The 12,715-nt window shown below is 47.3% G+C and overlaps 1 pseudogene; it reads right to left on the bottom strand.

The window, feature by feature from the left end:
• Nucleotides 1-10,374: 10,374 nt before the first annotated feature.
• On the bottom strand, nucleotides 10,375-11,823 carry LOC116742583 (annotated as a pseudogene).
• Nucleotides 11,824-12,715: the final 892 nt, after the last annotated feature.

Below are 12,715 nucleotides of genomic sequence, written 5' to 3'. Positions count from 1 at the left end.
GACAATACTGAGACCGTAAGTCGGGTCTCCTGACCCCGAATCGGGGTATTTCCTGTGCTCGTAATCTGAATCCTTGTATTTATCTCCACCTTAATGAAATAGGTTGTGATGACCCCCCCCAAATGCTAAGTCGATCCTTGAAGAAGGCTTTTTAAGGGCCACCTCTGAAAACCCTCACCTTGCTCCAAGGACTGACTGCTCAGTGAATCTAGGGCAAGGTTTTAAAGAACATCGGCTCCCTAGGAACTAGGGCGGCACTGCCGCTCAAAGCAGCACTTGTCTCCCTGGTTGATCTCCCGGGCTGTAACCCCACACAAAACCATAATAGTCAGGCCTCTGAGCTCCACGCTGTCCCCATTCCCCAGAATTCCTCCTCAACTCATCCATCGTATTGCCAAAGCATTCCCAGTGATTCCCACCTGACTCACCATTTCTTGGTACCACCAGGAATGCTAAAGGAAACACTCAAGCCCCAGAAGCAAGCGTCATATTTCCCTGCTTCTGTTAGCCACTCCTTCCCACCCTTGCAGCATTAACATGTGGGATGTCTAGTCCTCAAACCGTTACCCTTTAATCAAGACGCTCCTGATAAGAGAACAATTCTCTACAGAATTTTAAGTGGAGTCTACAAATTCTAAGTGCTCACGTTAGTGGATTTTTTCCTACATATAGAATATTACACTACTAGGAATATACATATTAAACCAGTAGTCTGGGTATATTCCAATTACTAATGTGATTAAAACCATTTTATCATTTTGGAAATGCTGCCAAGTTTGTCAAAGAAAATGGCTTATCCTCGGGGCTTCCCTGGTGGTCCAGGGGCTAAGACTCCACGCTCCCAATGCAGGGGGCGCGGGGTTGATCCCTGGTCAGGGAACTAGATCCCACATGCCATGATGAAAGATCCCGCACGCGGCAATGAAGATCCCGCACGCTGCAACTAAGACCCGGCACAGCCAAATAAAGAAATAAATAAATAGCCCCCCCCTCCCCCGCAAGAAAAAGGCTTATTCTCTTATTCTGCACTCAGTCCTCCATGGCAGGCCAGTATGTGTGATTTTTGACAAATGCAAAATGTCCTTTGAAGCTCTCTACAACGGGGGAAAAAAGTCCCCAAATTATGAGAAATACTTTTTTTATGCTCCACAAAGGCAACTACCTTTATTTTTGTATTGATGTGAAATTCATGTAACACAAAATCATTTTATAGCGAGCAATTCAGTGGCATTTAGTACAGTGTCGTGCAAATACCACCTCTGTTGAGCTCTAAACAATTTTCATCCCCCGCCAAAAGGCAATAGCATGTCCATTAAGCAGTTGCTCCCCGTTTCCTTCTCCCTCTAGCCCCTGGCAACCACCAATCTGCTTTTGGTCTCTATGGATTTACCTAACCTGGACATTTCATATTCATGTAATCATAGCATAAGTGGCTTTTTCTGTCTAGCTTCTTTCACTTAGCATGATGTTTTCAAGGTTCATCCACATTGCAGCAGATATCAGTACTGCACTTTTTATAGCCGAATAAGTTTCCATTGTATGCATGTATGGAGCCTGTCTGAACTCGAGGGGACAAGACACAGACCTCAACTATCTATGGGAGGAGTGTCAAAGAATTTGTGGCCATCTTTAAAGCACCACAATAAGTAAAATGAAATCCTTTCTTTCGCTTGCACTTTTTTGGGGGGGCTGGAGGGCGTTGCTGAGCGTAGCTAGTTGAATTTGCACAGTCTCACTGTGACCAAGTGGGCCTCCGCTGTACTTCGAATCATGGCTGCTCCGCACTGAGGGCCTCCTATAGGCCAGGCACCTGCCTTATTTCTCATAATCACAATGCCTTCAAGTGTAGGTGCTGTGCTATTTCACAGGAGAGACCCTGACAGGTTAAGGAACTGTCCGACGGCCAGGTAGTATCAACCGCCAAGCCCCTGACCGCCACCTTCCCATGCTGCGTCTAGAGCTCATTCCCCTCTTGGCTTCTGCCTTTGCCCATTCAGGCTACTATAAGAAAATACCAGAGGCCGGGTAGTTATAAACAAGAGGAATTTATTTCTCACGGTTCTGGAGGCTGAAAGACTGACAGCAGGTGCAGACATGGCCTGGTGAGGGCCCTCTTCTGGGCGGTAGACTCCTCCTTGCATCCTCACGTGGCCGGAGGGTCCAGGGAGCCCTCTGGGGTCTTTTATGCAGTCCCTTTCACGAGGGTTCCACCCTCGTACCCTAAGCACCTCTCAAAGGCCCACCTCCTGATACCATTATACTGAGGGTTAGGAATTTAGGGGCACACAAACATTCAGTCCATAGCAACTGCTCTTTCTGGTCGCCTGACCTTGAATCCTACCCTGTCTAGGTCACAAATCTCACCCTGTCCCTTTCCCGTATCCTCCTTCAGCACATCAAGCAACAGTCACACCTCTCAGCCTGACCTCACCTTCTTCTCCTTCTCACCTCGAGCTGTGCCATCCAGCCCTACTTAACTGCTTCTGGTTGACAGAATATTCCAGCTTCCATTACAGCTCTGTGCCTTTGCACATGCTGTTCCCTTGACTGGAACGCCCTCGTTGTTTTTCTCCTTGGCAAACACCTACTTATCCCCCAAGTCTCAGCTCCTCTGTGAAGGCTCCCTGGTGCCCCCATGTAGAATCAAGAACTCGTTCCCGTGGGTCCCCGTGGGTCCCCATGGTGCCTGCGGGGCCTCTCCTGTAGCCTTTGCCTTCCCGTCTTGGCATCTCCAGGACTCAGCATCACGCCTGGCCCTGGGCCCGCAACACCTGCTCCTGAAGCGGCTGCCCCCTTGCCCAGCCCCTCGGGCCAGCCTCCTGGACGGTGCTCCAGATCTGCAGCAGGTCATGGGGCCCCGGGCCAGATGAGGCAATTCTGAAAGGCACACAGTGTCTGGGGCAGTTGTGCAAGGATTTGGTGGAGGAGGGGTTAGAGTTCTCCAGTTCTCTTTTGCTGAGATGCTGGATGTACATAATCTTTTCCTTTTTCTGGTAAAAAAAAAGGACAAAAGTCTCTCCAGAACTTTGGACATCCCTTGTTTGGTCCATTTCTTTTCCTTTACCTCTGTTTCTCCTGCAATTATTTTATCTTCTTCTCCTTTTCCGAGCCCTGGGTGGGGGAAGAGGCCCAGGTTGGAGAGAAGGACAGTGAGGGGAAGAAGCAGAGGGAGGAAAAAAATTGTACATTTTTTTATCCCGAGGGAATTTTTTTGTCTTCTGGGATTCCCCTCTGCAAACAAGTGCACGGAAGCCAACATTTTTGTTTTACTGAAGGGCTTTCCCTTTTCTTGGGAATTTTCCTGGGGAGGGACAATAGTTAAATGCTACAGTCTCAGGTGGCTTGGCTACTGAGTCAACACCGAGTTAAGAGAGTGGGAGCTGAGAAAAGAGTGTCTGAGAAACTTGCAGATAAAATTTGTTTCAGAAAAGCCATTCAGCGCTGGTCTCCTTCCTGGGGTCCCTGCCCCCTTTTAGGGGCATACTCAGCCCCTCTAATGCCAGAGTTGCTCCGATCTAGTTAAGGAACCCAACGTGACTGTAAGGAATCTAATTCCTAGAGCTTGTCTCAGGCAGGGTGAGAGGGTCAGAATTTCTGAAAATCATTGCATCTCTGTGCCATTCCTTCATTCGTGGATTCTTGTATTTATTCAGCAAATATCAATTGAGCACCTTACACACCCCAGGTAGTGTGCTGGGCCCTAAGTTTTCACCAGTGAACAACAGAGACTTTATTTGCCCTGTGTAGCTTCCAGGAAAAATAGATATCACACATACTTCCTGCCTGATTTCTGCCTGTCCTCCTTGAATTGTAGAGCCAAAGAACTTAGAAACACCTAGTTCAAGGCATGTGTGTTCCAGGTGAGAGGAGAAAATGCCAGAGAGTTCAATGATCTGCTCAAAGCCACTCCAATTGGTAAGTGGGAGCTGGGACTCCTACACAGATCCTTTGAGAACTAGTTCTGTGCTCTGGCGATGACCCCAGAGACCGAGAAAACACAGGGGTTTTTTTCCCTTAACCTTTGAGATACATGAACATTGTAGCAAATCCACTTTCCTGATGTTGATTATCACCCTAACAGATGCTCTGCGGGCTTAGCATCTCTTAGGATGGTGCTTGCACACATCTTAGCAGGGCTGGTGCTTGCGCACACTAGGTGAACAGAAGTGGTCCGGACCCTGTAGAAGCTGATGAGACTAATAGCGGTGACACAGGGCACTATTGTCCAAAAGCCCTGGGCCTTCAGGGTCAGCGGTGCCTACCTGAGAGCGCTCTGGAGCCAGCTGGGCGCAGACGAGGCATGGAGCTCCAGGACTGAGCCGGGATGCCCCTGGGGCCGGGCCCGGGAGACAAGCAGAATGCAGAGTCTTCTATATGAAGAGGGCCAGGAGTCAGTGCAAAGGAGAGAAAGCCAGGTCTGGTGTAAACCGCTCTGTTATAGGTTGAAATGTCTCCCTCAAAAAGGTGTCGAAGGGCTTCTCTGGTGGCGCAGTGGTTGGGAGTTCGCCTGCCGATGCAGGGGACACGGGTGCGTGCTCCGGTCTGGGAAGATCCCACATGCGGAGTGGCTGGGCCCGTGAGCCATGGCCGCTGAGCCTGAGCGTCCGGAGCCTGTGCTCCGCAATGGGAGAGAAAGATGTTGAAGTCCTAAGCTCCCGTATCTGTGAATGTGGCCTTATTTGGTAATAGAGTTGTTTTGTTTTCTGCTTCTTTTTTTCCTAGCTTTATTGAGATATAATTAACATATAACATTGTGTACATTTATTTATTTGATTTGATACACTTATATATTGCAAACTGTGGTAATAGGACCCTTTGGACCCTTATTTCTTAATTATTTGGAAACAGGGTCATGAAATGGATAATCAAGATGAGGTCAGTAGAGTGGGTCCTAACCCAATATGACTGGTGTCCTTATAAAAAGGGGAAATTTGGATGTGGGGACAGACCCACTCACAGGGAGAGCACCATGTGAAGATAAAGGCAGATGTTGGGATGATGTGTCTGTAAGCCAAGCAACACCAAGGATTGCTAGCAAACCACCAGCAGCAAGGAAAGAGACCTGGAACAGAGCCTTCTTCAGAAACCTCAGAAGGAACCACCCTTCTGACTCCTTGATCACAGACTACTAATGTCCAGAACTGAGACAATAGATAGATCTCTGTTGTTTTTAAGCCACCCAGATTGTGGTATAGTTGACCCTCGAACAACACAGGTTTGAATGGTGTGGGTCCACTTATAGGTGGCTTTTCTTCAGCAGTAAATACAGTATGACATCCCTAGTTGGGTGAGCCATGGATACAGAGTGGCAGGTACAGAAAGCTGACTATGGGATTTTGGTCTTGGAACCAGTCTCCCGTGGATACTGAGGGTCGACTGTACTGTGTTACATCAGCCCTTAGCAAAGTAGTACAGGCTCCAACTGGAGTGAGCAGACTAGAGTGGGAGCTGGACACTGCTTGAGAAATGCCCAGAGTCCTGGAGGAGCCATCAGGGATTCACACTAAAATAAAGAACATCACGGGGGAAGGGGGGAGGGATAAACTGGGAGACTGGGATTGACATATACACACTACTGTATATAAAATAGATAACTAAAAAGGACCTACTGTATAGCACAGGGAACTCTACTCAATACTCTGTAATGGCCTATGTGGGAAAAGAATCTAAAAAAGAGTGGATATATGTATATGTATAACTGATTCACTTTGCTGTACACCTGAAACTAATACAACATCGTAAATCAACTCTACTCCAATAAAAATTAAAAAAAAAATAACATCACTGGGTAAGCCCATGATTCTGGCCAAGGTCTCCTGCTGCTTCCAGACCTGGTCAGGGAGAGTCACAGACCCTTTGAAAACCTGGATCTCCTCACCATCTCTGCCCACAGGGGCCTTGAGCATCTCTGAAGATCAGAAATGCCTCCACTTTATTGGGGGCAAAATTAATTTAAATTGCTGTCAGCTTGTCTTCCAACTGTCAGTTTGGGCCAGAGCTTCATATATTTCCTATCAATAAAATTATATCAGCAGTAGAGGCTCCAGGGCTTCCCCGGGGAGCCAGCGAACACCATTCATTATTAAGCTCCAGCCTGGATGCCTACCCCGTTACTCCTCCCTTCCTTTCTCAGCCCTTTATTTTCATCTCCTTTTTCTACTCTTTCTCTGAGTCTGTTCCCCATCATCTGGTGTAGACACCTTTCAGATTTTGTACAGTTTTCCACACCCATATGCTGTCATCCTACACATGCAGAGATGCAAGAGTCTAAGAGGAAAGATGTAGTTAAGAATTCTTCCAATTCTTCATCATACTTAAAAAGGCTTTGTGTGTAGGAACATTTATAGGTTTTTGCTTGTTTGTTGCTCTTTTTTCCCCCCAAGATCCTTGTGAACAGGGCATCTTGGCCGGGCAGCTGGGGAGAAGGACCACAGGCTTCCTTCTGATGGCTCCTTTGTACACCCTGATTGCCCGGGAGCCTCTGGTTGTGTGAGTGGTGGAGAAGAGGAGTGAGTGGGTTGCGTAGACTGTGTAGCGGCCACTGGAGAGGCGCAGGGCCAGGAGAAAGGGATCAACCGTGGGCTGGCTGTTTCCCACCTGGCTCATTGAGCAGGACACAGCCTTTGTTAGGGGCCGAGGGCCAGCAGTGAAGGAACTGGCTTCACCAGAGACCTCGTGAGACTCTGGGCTCGTCTCACACCAGGGATCAGTGGCCAAGACTGCACCTGGGGCAGCATCCGTGACAAGGCCAGTCAGCAGTGGCAATGGTGAGACAGCTTTCAGTGGCATCTCAGGCAGTGAACAGAAATGAGTGGGATTTGGAGCATAAGAGGAGTAACATTGGACAGTCCATGGTGACTGCCAGCAACAGACAGTCTGGTTTGAGGGCACATAGGGGCTCCTACAAGTAACTGGGAGAATTGAACAGAGTGAGGGCGGGGACAAGGCCTATGGGCTTGCAGTCAAGCAGCTGGGGGCTCAGGACCACTGTATTTTGGAGATTGACGTTAATCTGATCTCTTTGGAACTCATAGTCTGTGGAAGTCTGCAACATACGACTTATATCCTAAATACAGGGTGATTAAAGAAACAATCGTTGGTCACTTTCACTTTCAAATATTTATTCTTCAGTGTTCTGGTGATCTATAGCTAGGAAGCAAAATGCCCCAACATTTAATGGCTTGAAACAATCATTTTTATTTTGCTCATGATCTTGTAGGTCAGGAATTCGGGGTGGGTTCACTGAATAGTTTATCTCTGTCCCACACAATGTCGTCTTGGGCAGCTGGAGGACCCACTCCTGAAAGGGCTTTTCACTCACATGTCTGGCCCGTTCAACACTCCTTGGTCTCTCTCTCCCCATGTAGTGTCTCATCCTCCAGGTCCTATGCATGCATGGTCCTTCTTACAGCATGGTGGTCTTGGGGTAGCAGCATTTCTTACATGGCAACTGGCTTCCAAGAGGCAGGATGTAGAAGATGCCAAGCCAATTAAGGGCTACAACAAGAACTAGCACTGGGTCATTTCCACTGTATAACATTGATCAAAACAGGCCTGGAGTCTTTCCAGGCCAAAGGAGTGGAGAAATAGACTCTACCAGTTGATGAAGGATGGCAAGTTCTCATTGCAGAAGAGCATGTGGAATGATCCGGCCATCTTCAGAAAATTCAACCTGCCACACTCAATAACTATGTTCTGTGTGAACATGCAGTTAAAATTAATTTGAGAAAAATCATAGTTGTCTTGATAATCAATATGCATGCCTTGTGTCACACAGCACACTTTAATCCGACAGACTTATTCACCCCAGATGCCTTGGAGCACATCACCATCAGTGGTGGAAAGGACAGCCATGATGCATTCTTTCATTTTCTTAAGGCTATGAGGAAGAGGGTGACAAACGTGATGTTTCTGACGTGTCACCACCAGAAGAGGTCTCTACATAATAACTTGTGGAAAGTTTGAATTTCCTTGTATACTAATTGCGTTGAGTCAGTGAAAATGTCAAGTTATCCATAGCACTTATTTTTTTTTTTTTTTTTTTAGCACTTATGTTTTAAGGTTGGTATCATGTGTTACCATTAACCACTGTTGTGTAGCAACCTCCCCAAAACAGCGACTTAGAACAGCAATTTCTTTCTTATAATTCTGTGGGTAGGGAATTTGTGAGAGGCTCAGCTGGGCGGTTCTTCTGCTCTCAAGGCATCAGCTGGGATCACTCTCACAGCTGCCTTTGGCTTGCCATTTGACTCAGGTGGAAGGTGCAAGAAGGCTTCACTCACATGTGGGGTGCCTCAGAGCTCCTCCCAGTGGCCTCTCTCCACATGGTCTCTCATTGTTCAGTGTTCTAGCCCAAGCTTCCTTGCAGTGTGGTTCCTGGTTTCTTCTGAGTGAAAGTGGAAGCTGCCAGTTCTCTTAAAAGTTAGAGCCAGGGGCTTCCCCGGTGGCGCAGTGGTTGAGAATCTGCCTGCTAATGCAGGGGACACGGGTTCGAGCCCTGATCTGGGAAGATCCCACATGCCGCGGAGCAACTAGGCCCATGAGCCACAACTACTGAGCCTGCGCGTCCGGAGCCCGTGCTCTGCAACAAGAGAGGCCGCCATAGTGAGAGGCCCGCGTACCGCGATGAAGAGTGGCCCCTGCTTGCCACAACTAGAGAAAGCCCTCGCACAGAAACGAAGACCCGACACAGCCCAAAATAAATAAATTAATTAATAAACTCCTACCCCCAACATCTTCTTTAAAAAAAAAAAAAAAAAAAAAAGTTAGAGCCAGAACTAGCACAGTGTCATTTCCACCTTAGTTTATTGGTCAAAGCAAGTCACATGGCCATCCCAGGTGTCAGGGGAGGGGAAACGAACTCCACCTCTTGGTGGGAGGAGTTGCTTGTGCACACAGGGAAGAGGGGACTGGATGGCAACCATCTCTGGAGACTATCAACCACACCAGGGTCAAATGAGACAGTTTACGTAAAACGCATAGCACAGTACGTGGCATCCAATAAATGCTTGCTAATAAATAATAATTTTTAATGTGTAATAAAGATTTTATTTTTCTCAAAATGTTTGGCTTCCACTTAAGAAAGTCATCAGAGAATGGGTTGTTTTGTATCTCAAAAGATAATGCTCTCATGATATTATTGGAAGTGATTCAATTAAAGTAATCTTTTTGAGCATCTGCTCTGTGTACAACATTGTGATACACAGTCTCTACCTGCAAAGATCATATCCTAGTAAAATGGGGGCCAGAGGAAGAAGGAGATGGAATTTTGGTAGGAGTTGGGATGTTGAGAAGGTTTCAAAGAGATAGAAGAAAAAGAAAAAAGAGCAGCCATTTTAAGTTATGAGAGGGAGACATGAAAATCCTTAAGGATCTTTGAATTTTACATTTTTATCACTGCTTGTCAATTCTACCACTTCTTTTTTTTTTTTTATTCAGCAACTTGTTTACATGGCATTTGTGTAAAGGCTAAGATATCATTTCAATAAAATGATATATGAAATCTTCAGATTAATGACTGGCCACAGTATTACAAAAAAAATAAAGAATTTAATGTACGGTATCCCTTCCATACAAAGGTCTCGTCTGATTTACCTGCCTCCTTTGTGTACAAACATTTAACTATCTCCCATTGACAGTATTTATTGAAAGTGACTGTATTGCACTAAAGTCTATTGGTATTATCTGTTGTAATAAATAAAGCCACTCATTTGAAAAACTCAGTTCCAAACACTACAGTTTATTACACAGAAAGTAATGACTCTCAATATGAAAATGAGGGCACTGAAGCAATCTACCGTGACAATATTTCATTTATGGACAAAAGTACCTTTAAAGGAGATCTCTGGAAAATTTCTAGCAGAAAGGTTTAAAATAGGACTGCATTTTGCAATACAGTTCTATGAAGCTAGAAATCATTACAAGGGGAAGCGATAAACAAATGAAATAAAATGTCCAAACTACTTATAGTTAAGAACAATTTAACTTGTTCTAGTTGCTAAGGGGGCATATTTAAAATGTAAATAAAATAAGTAAAAAGCAATGTACCTTTTAAGACTAAAGAAATTACAAAGGATGTTAATTTTTCAAGTTATCATGTTAAGAAAACATGATGGAATCAGACAGATAATTGAAAAATTACTTACTAATTGTCTTCCTCCCCAAATGGTCTAAGAGGACATTAATCGGTAAGCATTTTGTTTTAGATAAATATTTTTACAAAATGTGCTTTCAAAGTCCCCACTGGAGTCCCATCAGCTGAATCATGTCCCTTTAGAGTTAGACTATCAGAACTGAGTTCCAGGGTCCTAGGAAATGTTTATGGGTCACGAAGGAACAGCCGTTTACTTCCCAGGCATTAGTGTTCACATCCAGTCACTTGATCTCCATAGCTGGGCTACTCTGTACTCTCCTGTGTGGGACACGTCACCAAGGAGTCTGGTCTGGTCAACTTTAGCCTTCAGCTAGTTTTACCGCAAAATACACTCTCAAATTCCTTTTTAAGAGAATCTCCATGTCTTAGGATCCTGAATATATTTCAGGAACGCTGTGGTCCACTGCAGAGTCGTTGCCTTATCGGTCTCGGCGTTGCAGAACGGGACTAAAAGATTCAACTCATCGCAACAAATGCGGATTCTGCGCCTTCTATCTCTTTCCATGCAGTTGTGCCTCTCCCTGTGCTGGGACCTGCCCCACTGGGGCCCGCTCTGGGTCTGCTCCCCGAGGGTGGCCTGGGACGACTCCACCGACTGCCAAGCACCCTGCACTGCTGTGGAGCCTTCACCCACATTCTGGAGCTCTCCAAGGGCTCTTCGTTCTATGTTTGTGTCCAACTGACGTATCCTACTCCGACTCCTCTTATTTATTGCCTGTTTACATAGCGCTTCTCCTACTTTAATCCAAACCTGCTCAGGCAAAGCTTTGTTTCTACTACCCGAAGTCTGTTTAGGGATTCAATTTCTTGCTGATAACAGAAAAAAATGCTCTCGGCAATCCAATATCCTGATGCTTGGTAGCTTCAAGTACAGAACATGAGTTACTAGAACTCTGTGTTTGTGAAAGATTAGAATTTCCACTAGTAGAGCAACTATTTGCAGTAAACAGAGGGTATGGAAATTGCAGAGCAGTAGTTGCAGCAGCAGTTTTATTTTTCACTAATGTTGTACCATTTGTTTTGTTGCTGATGAAGAGGAACATTCATTAATTCGGATGGATGGGGAATAAGAGTTACCAAATTGTTGAGCGCCATGCCGGGCTCGGGGGGCATCCGCGCCGCGCGGGGCTGGCGGGGCCTCGGCTGGGATGCTGTTGAAGCGGTCCTCCAGGCGGACGCGCACGGCCGACTTGGCCCGCGCCTCGGGCGCGCCCTCCACGTTCTCATTGCAGGCGCCGTCGGGCGCTTTGGGCCGGCGTGCGCCGGCGCCCGGGCCGTCGGCGCCCGGCGTCTTCTCGGCGGCGGGGCCGCGCCCGCCTCGTTCAGCAGCATCACGCGCAGTTCCTGGAAGTCGATGTGGCCCAGGCACTGGTTGGCGCCTGCGAAGCCGCCATCGGCCGGCGCAGGCGGGCACAGCACCGGGTACACGGGCGACGCGCCCCCCGCCGCCGCGCCCCCGGCCGCCGCGAAGACCCGCGCCTTCCGCGCCAGGAGGGCCGAGTTGAGGCTGCCTCGAGCTCGCCGTCGGCCGCCGCCGCCTCCATGTGCGAGTAGATGTGCTACAGCTGCGTGTACTCGATCTCGGTCATCTCCACAAGGCTCAGGTCGGTGGTCGTGAAACTCAGCCCCGCCTCGCCCAGCAACGCGTCCGCGCTCTCGGGGCCCGCGGGCCCTCCGGCCAGCCCGCCTGCGGCGGCTCCGGCTGTCCGGGGGCCCGACATGCCAGCACCAACGGCGTGGGGCGCACGGGCGGGCCGGCGGGGCTAGGCCGGGCGGGCTCTACCATTTCTTTATCTCTAAATTAGGGTAATAATATTTACTTGTATCAGAAAGTATAGGCTATTTTATGCTGCAGTAACAAAGACCCCCAAATCTCAGCTGCTTAATACCACTACAGTTTATTTCTCACTCATGCAAAAAGTCCAGCAATTCCATAGTAGAGCTGTGGATCCAGTGATTCTCCAGGGCAGCTGTTCTCCATGAGTTGGTTCTTCTTTCCAGGGTGCGTTGGTCTTAAGGCACATCTATACCAACATGTGCTTCCAAGATCACTGTAGCAGGGGAAGAGAGTTTAAATGCTTCAGTGCAAAAGTGACTCACATTTCATTGGCCAAAGCAAGTTAAATGGCTAAGTCTAGTTTAAAGGGGGAAAGGAAGCATAATCCTCCCTGCCAGAAAGACAGGAGGACCTGACAGAGTGGTGAGCAGCAGTGATGTCATTTCACTACTCCAGAGGGTAGAGGTGATGATTAAATGAGATCAAGTCATCCCTGAGAACCACACAGCCACACTGAGAAGAGATTTCTAGAAGGCTAGTTAGCCCCATTCAACAATTATTCCTGCTCAGTAACCTCAGGGACACAAATTTAACTGGTGAGTTACAATTGCAGGTTTTGGAACTTCCATGGTGTCTTAGTCCATTCAGGCTGCTATAACAAATATCATAGACTGAATGGCTTATAAAGAAAATTAATTTATTACTTACAGTTCTGGATGCTGGGAAGTACAAGGTCAAGGTGCTAGTGTCTGGTGAGAGCCTGTTTCCTCCTAGATGGCCGGTTG

Source organism: Phocoena sinus, chromosome 17 (assembly GCF_008692025.1).
Source record: "Phocoena sinus isolate mPhoSin1 chromosome 17, mPhoSin1.pri, whole genome shotgun sequence".
NCBI lineage: Eukaryota > Metazoa > Chordata > Mammalia > Artiodactyla > Phocoenidae > Phocoena > Phocoena sinus.
This window is presented reverse-complemented; position numbering and strand designations above follow the sequence as displayed.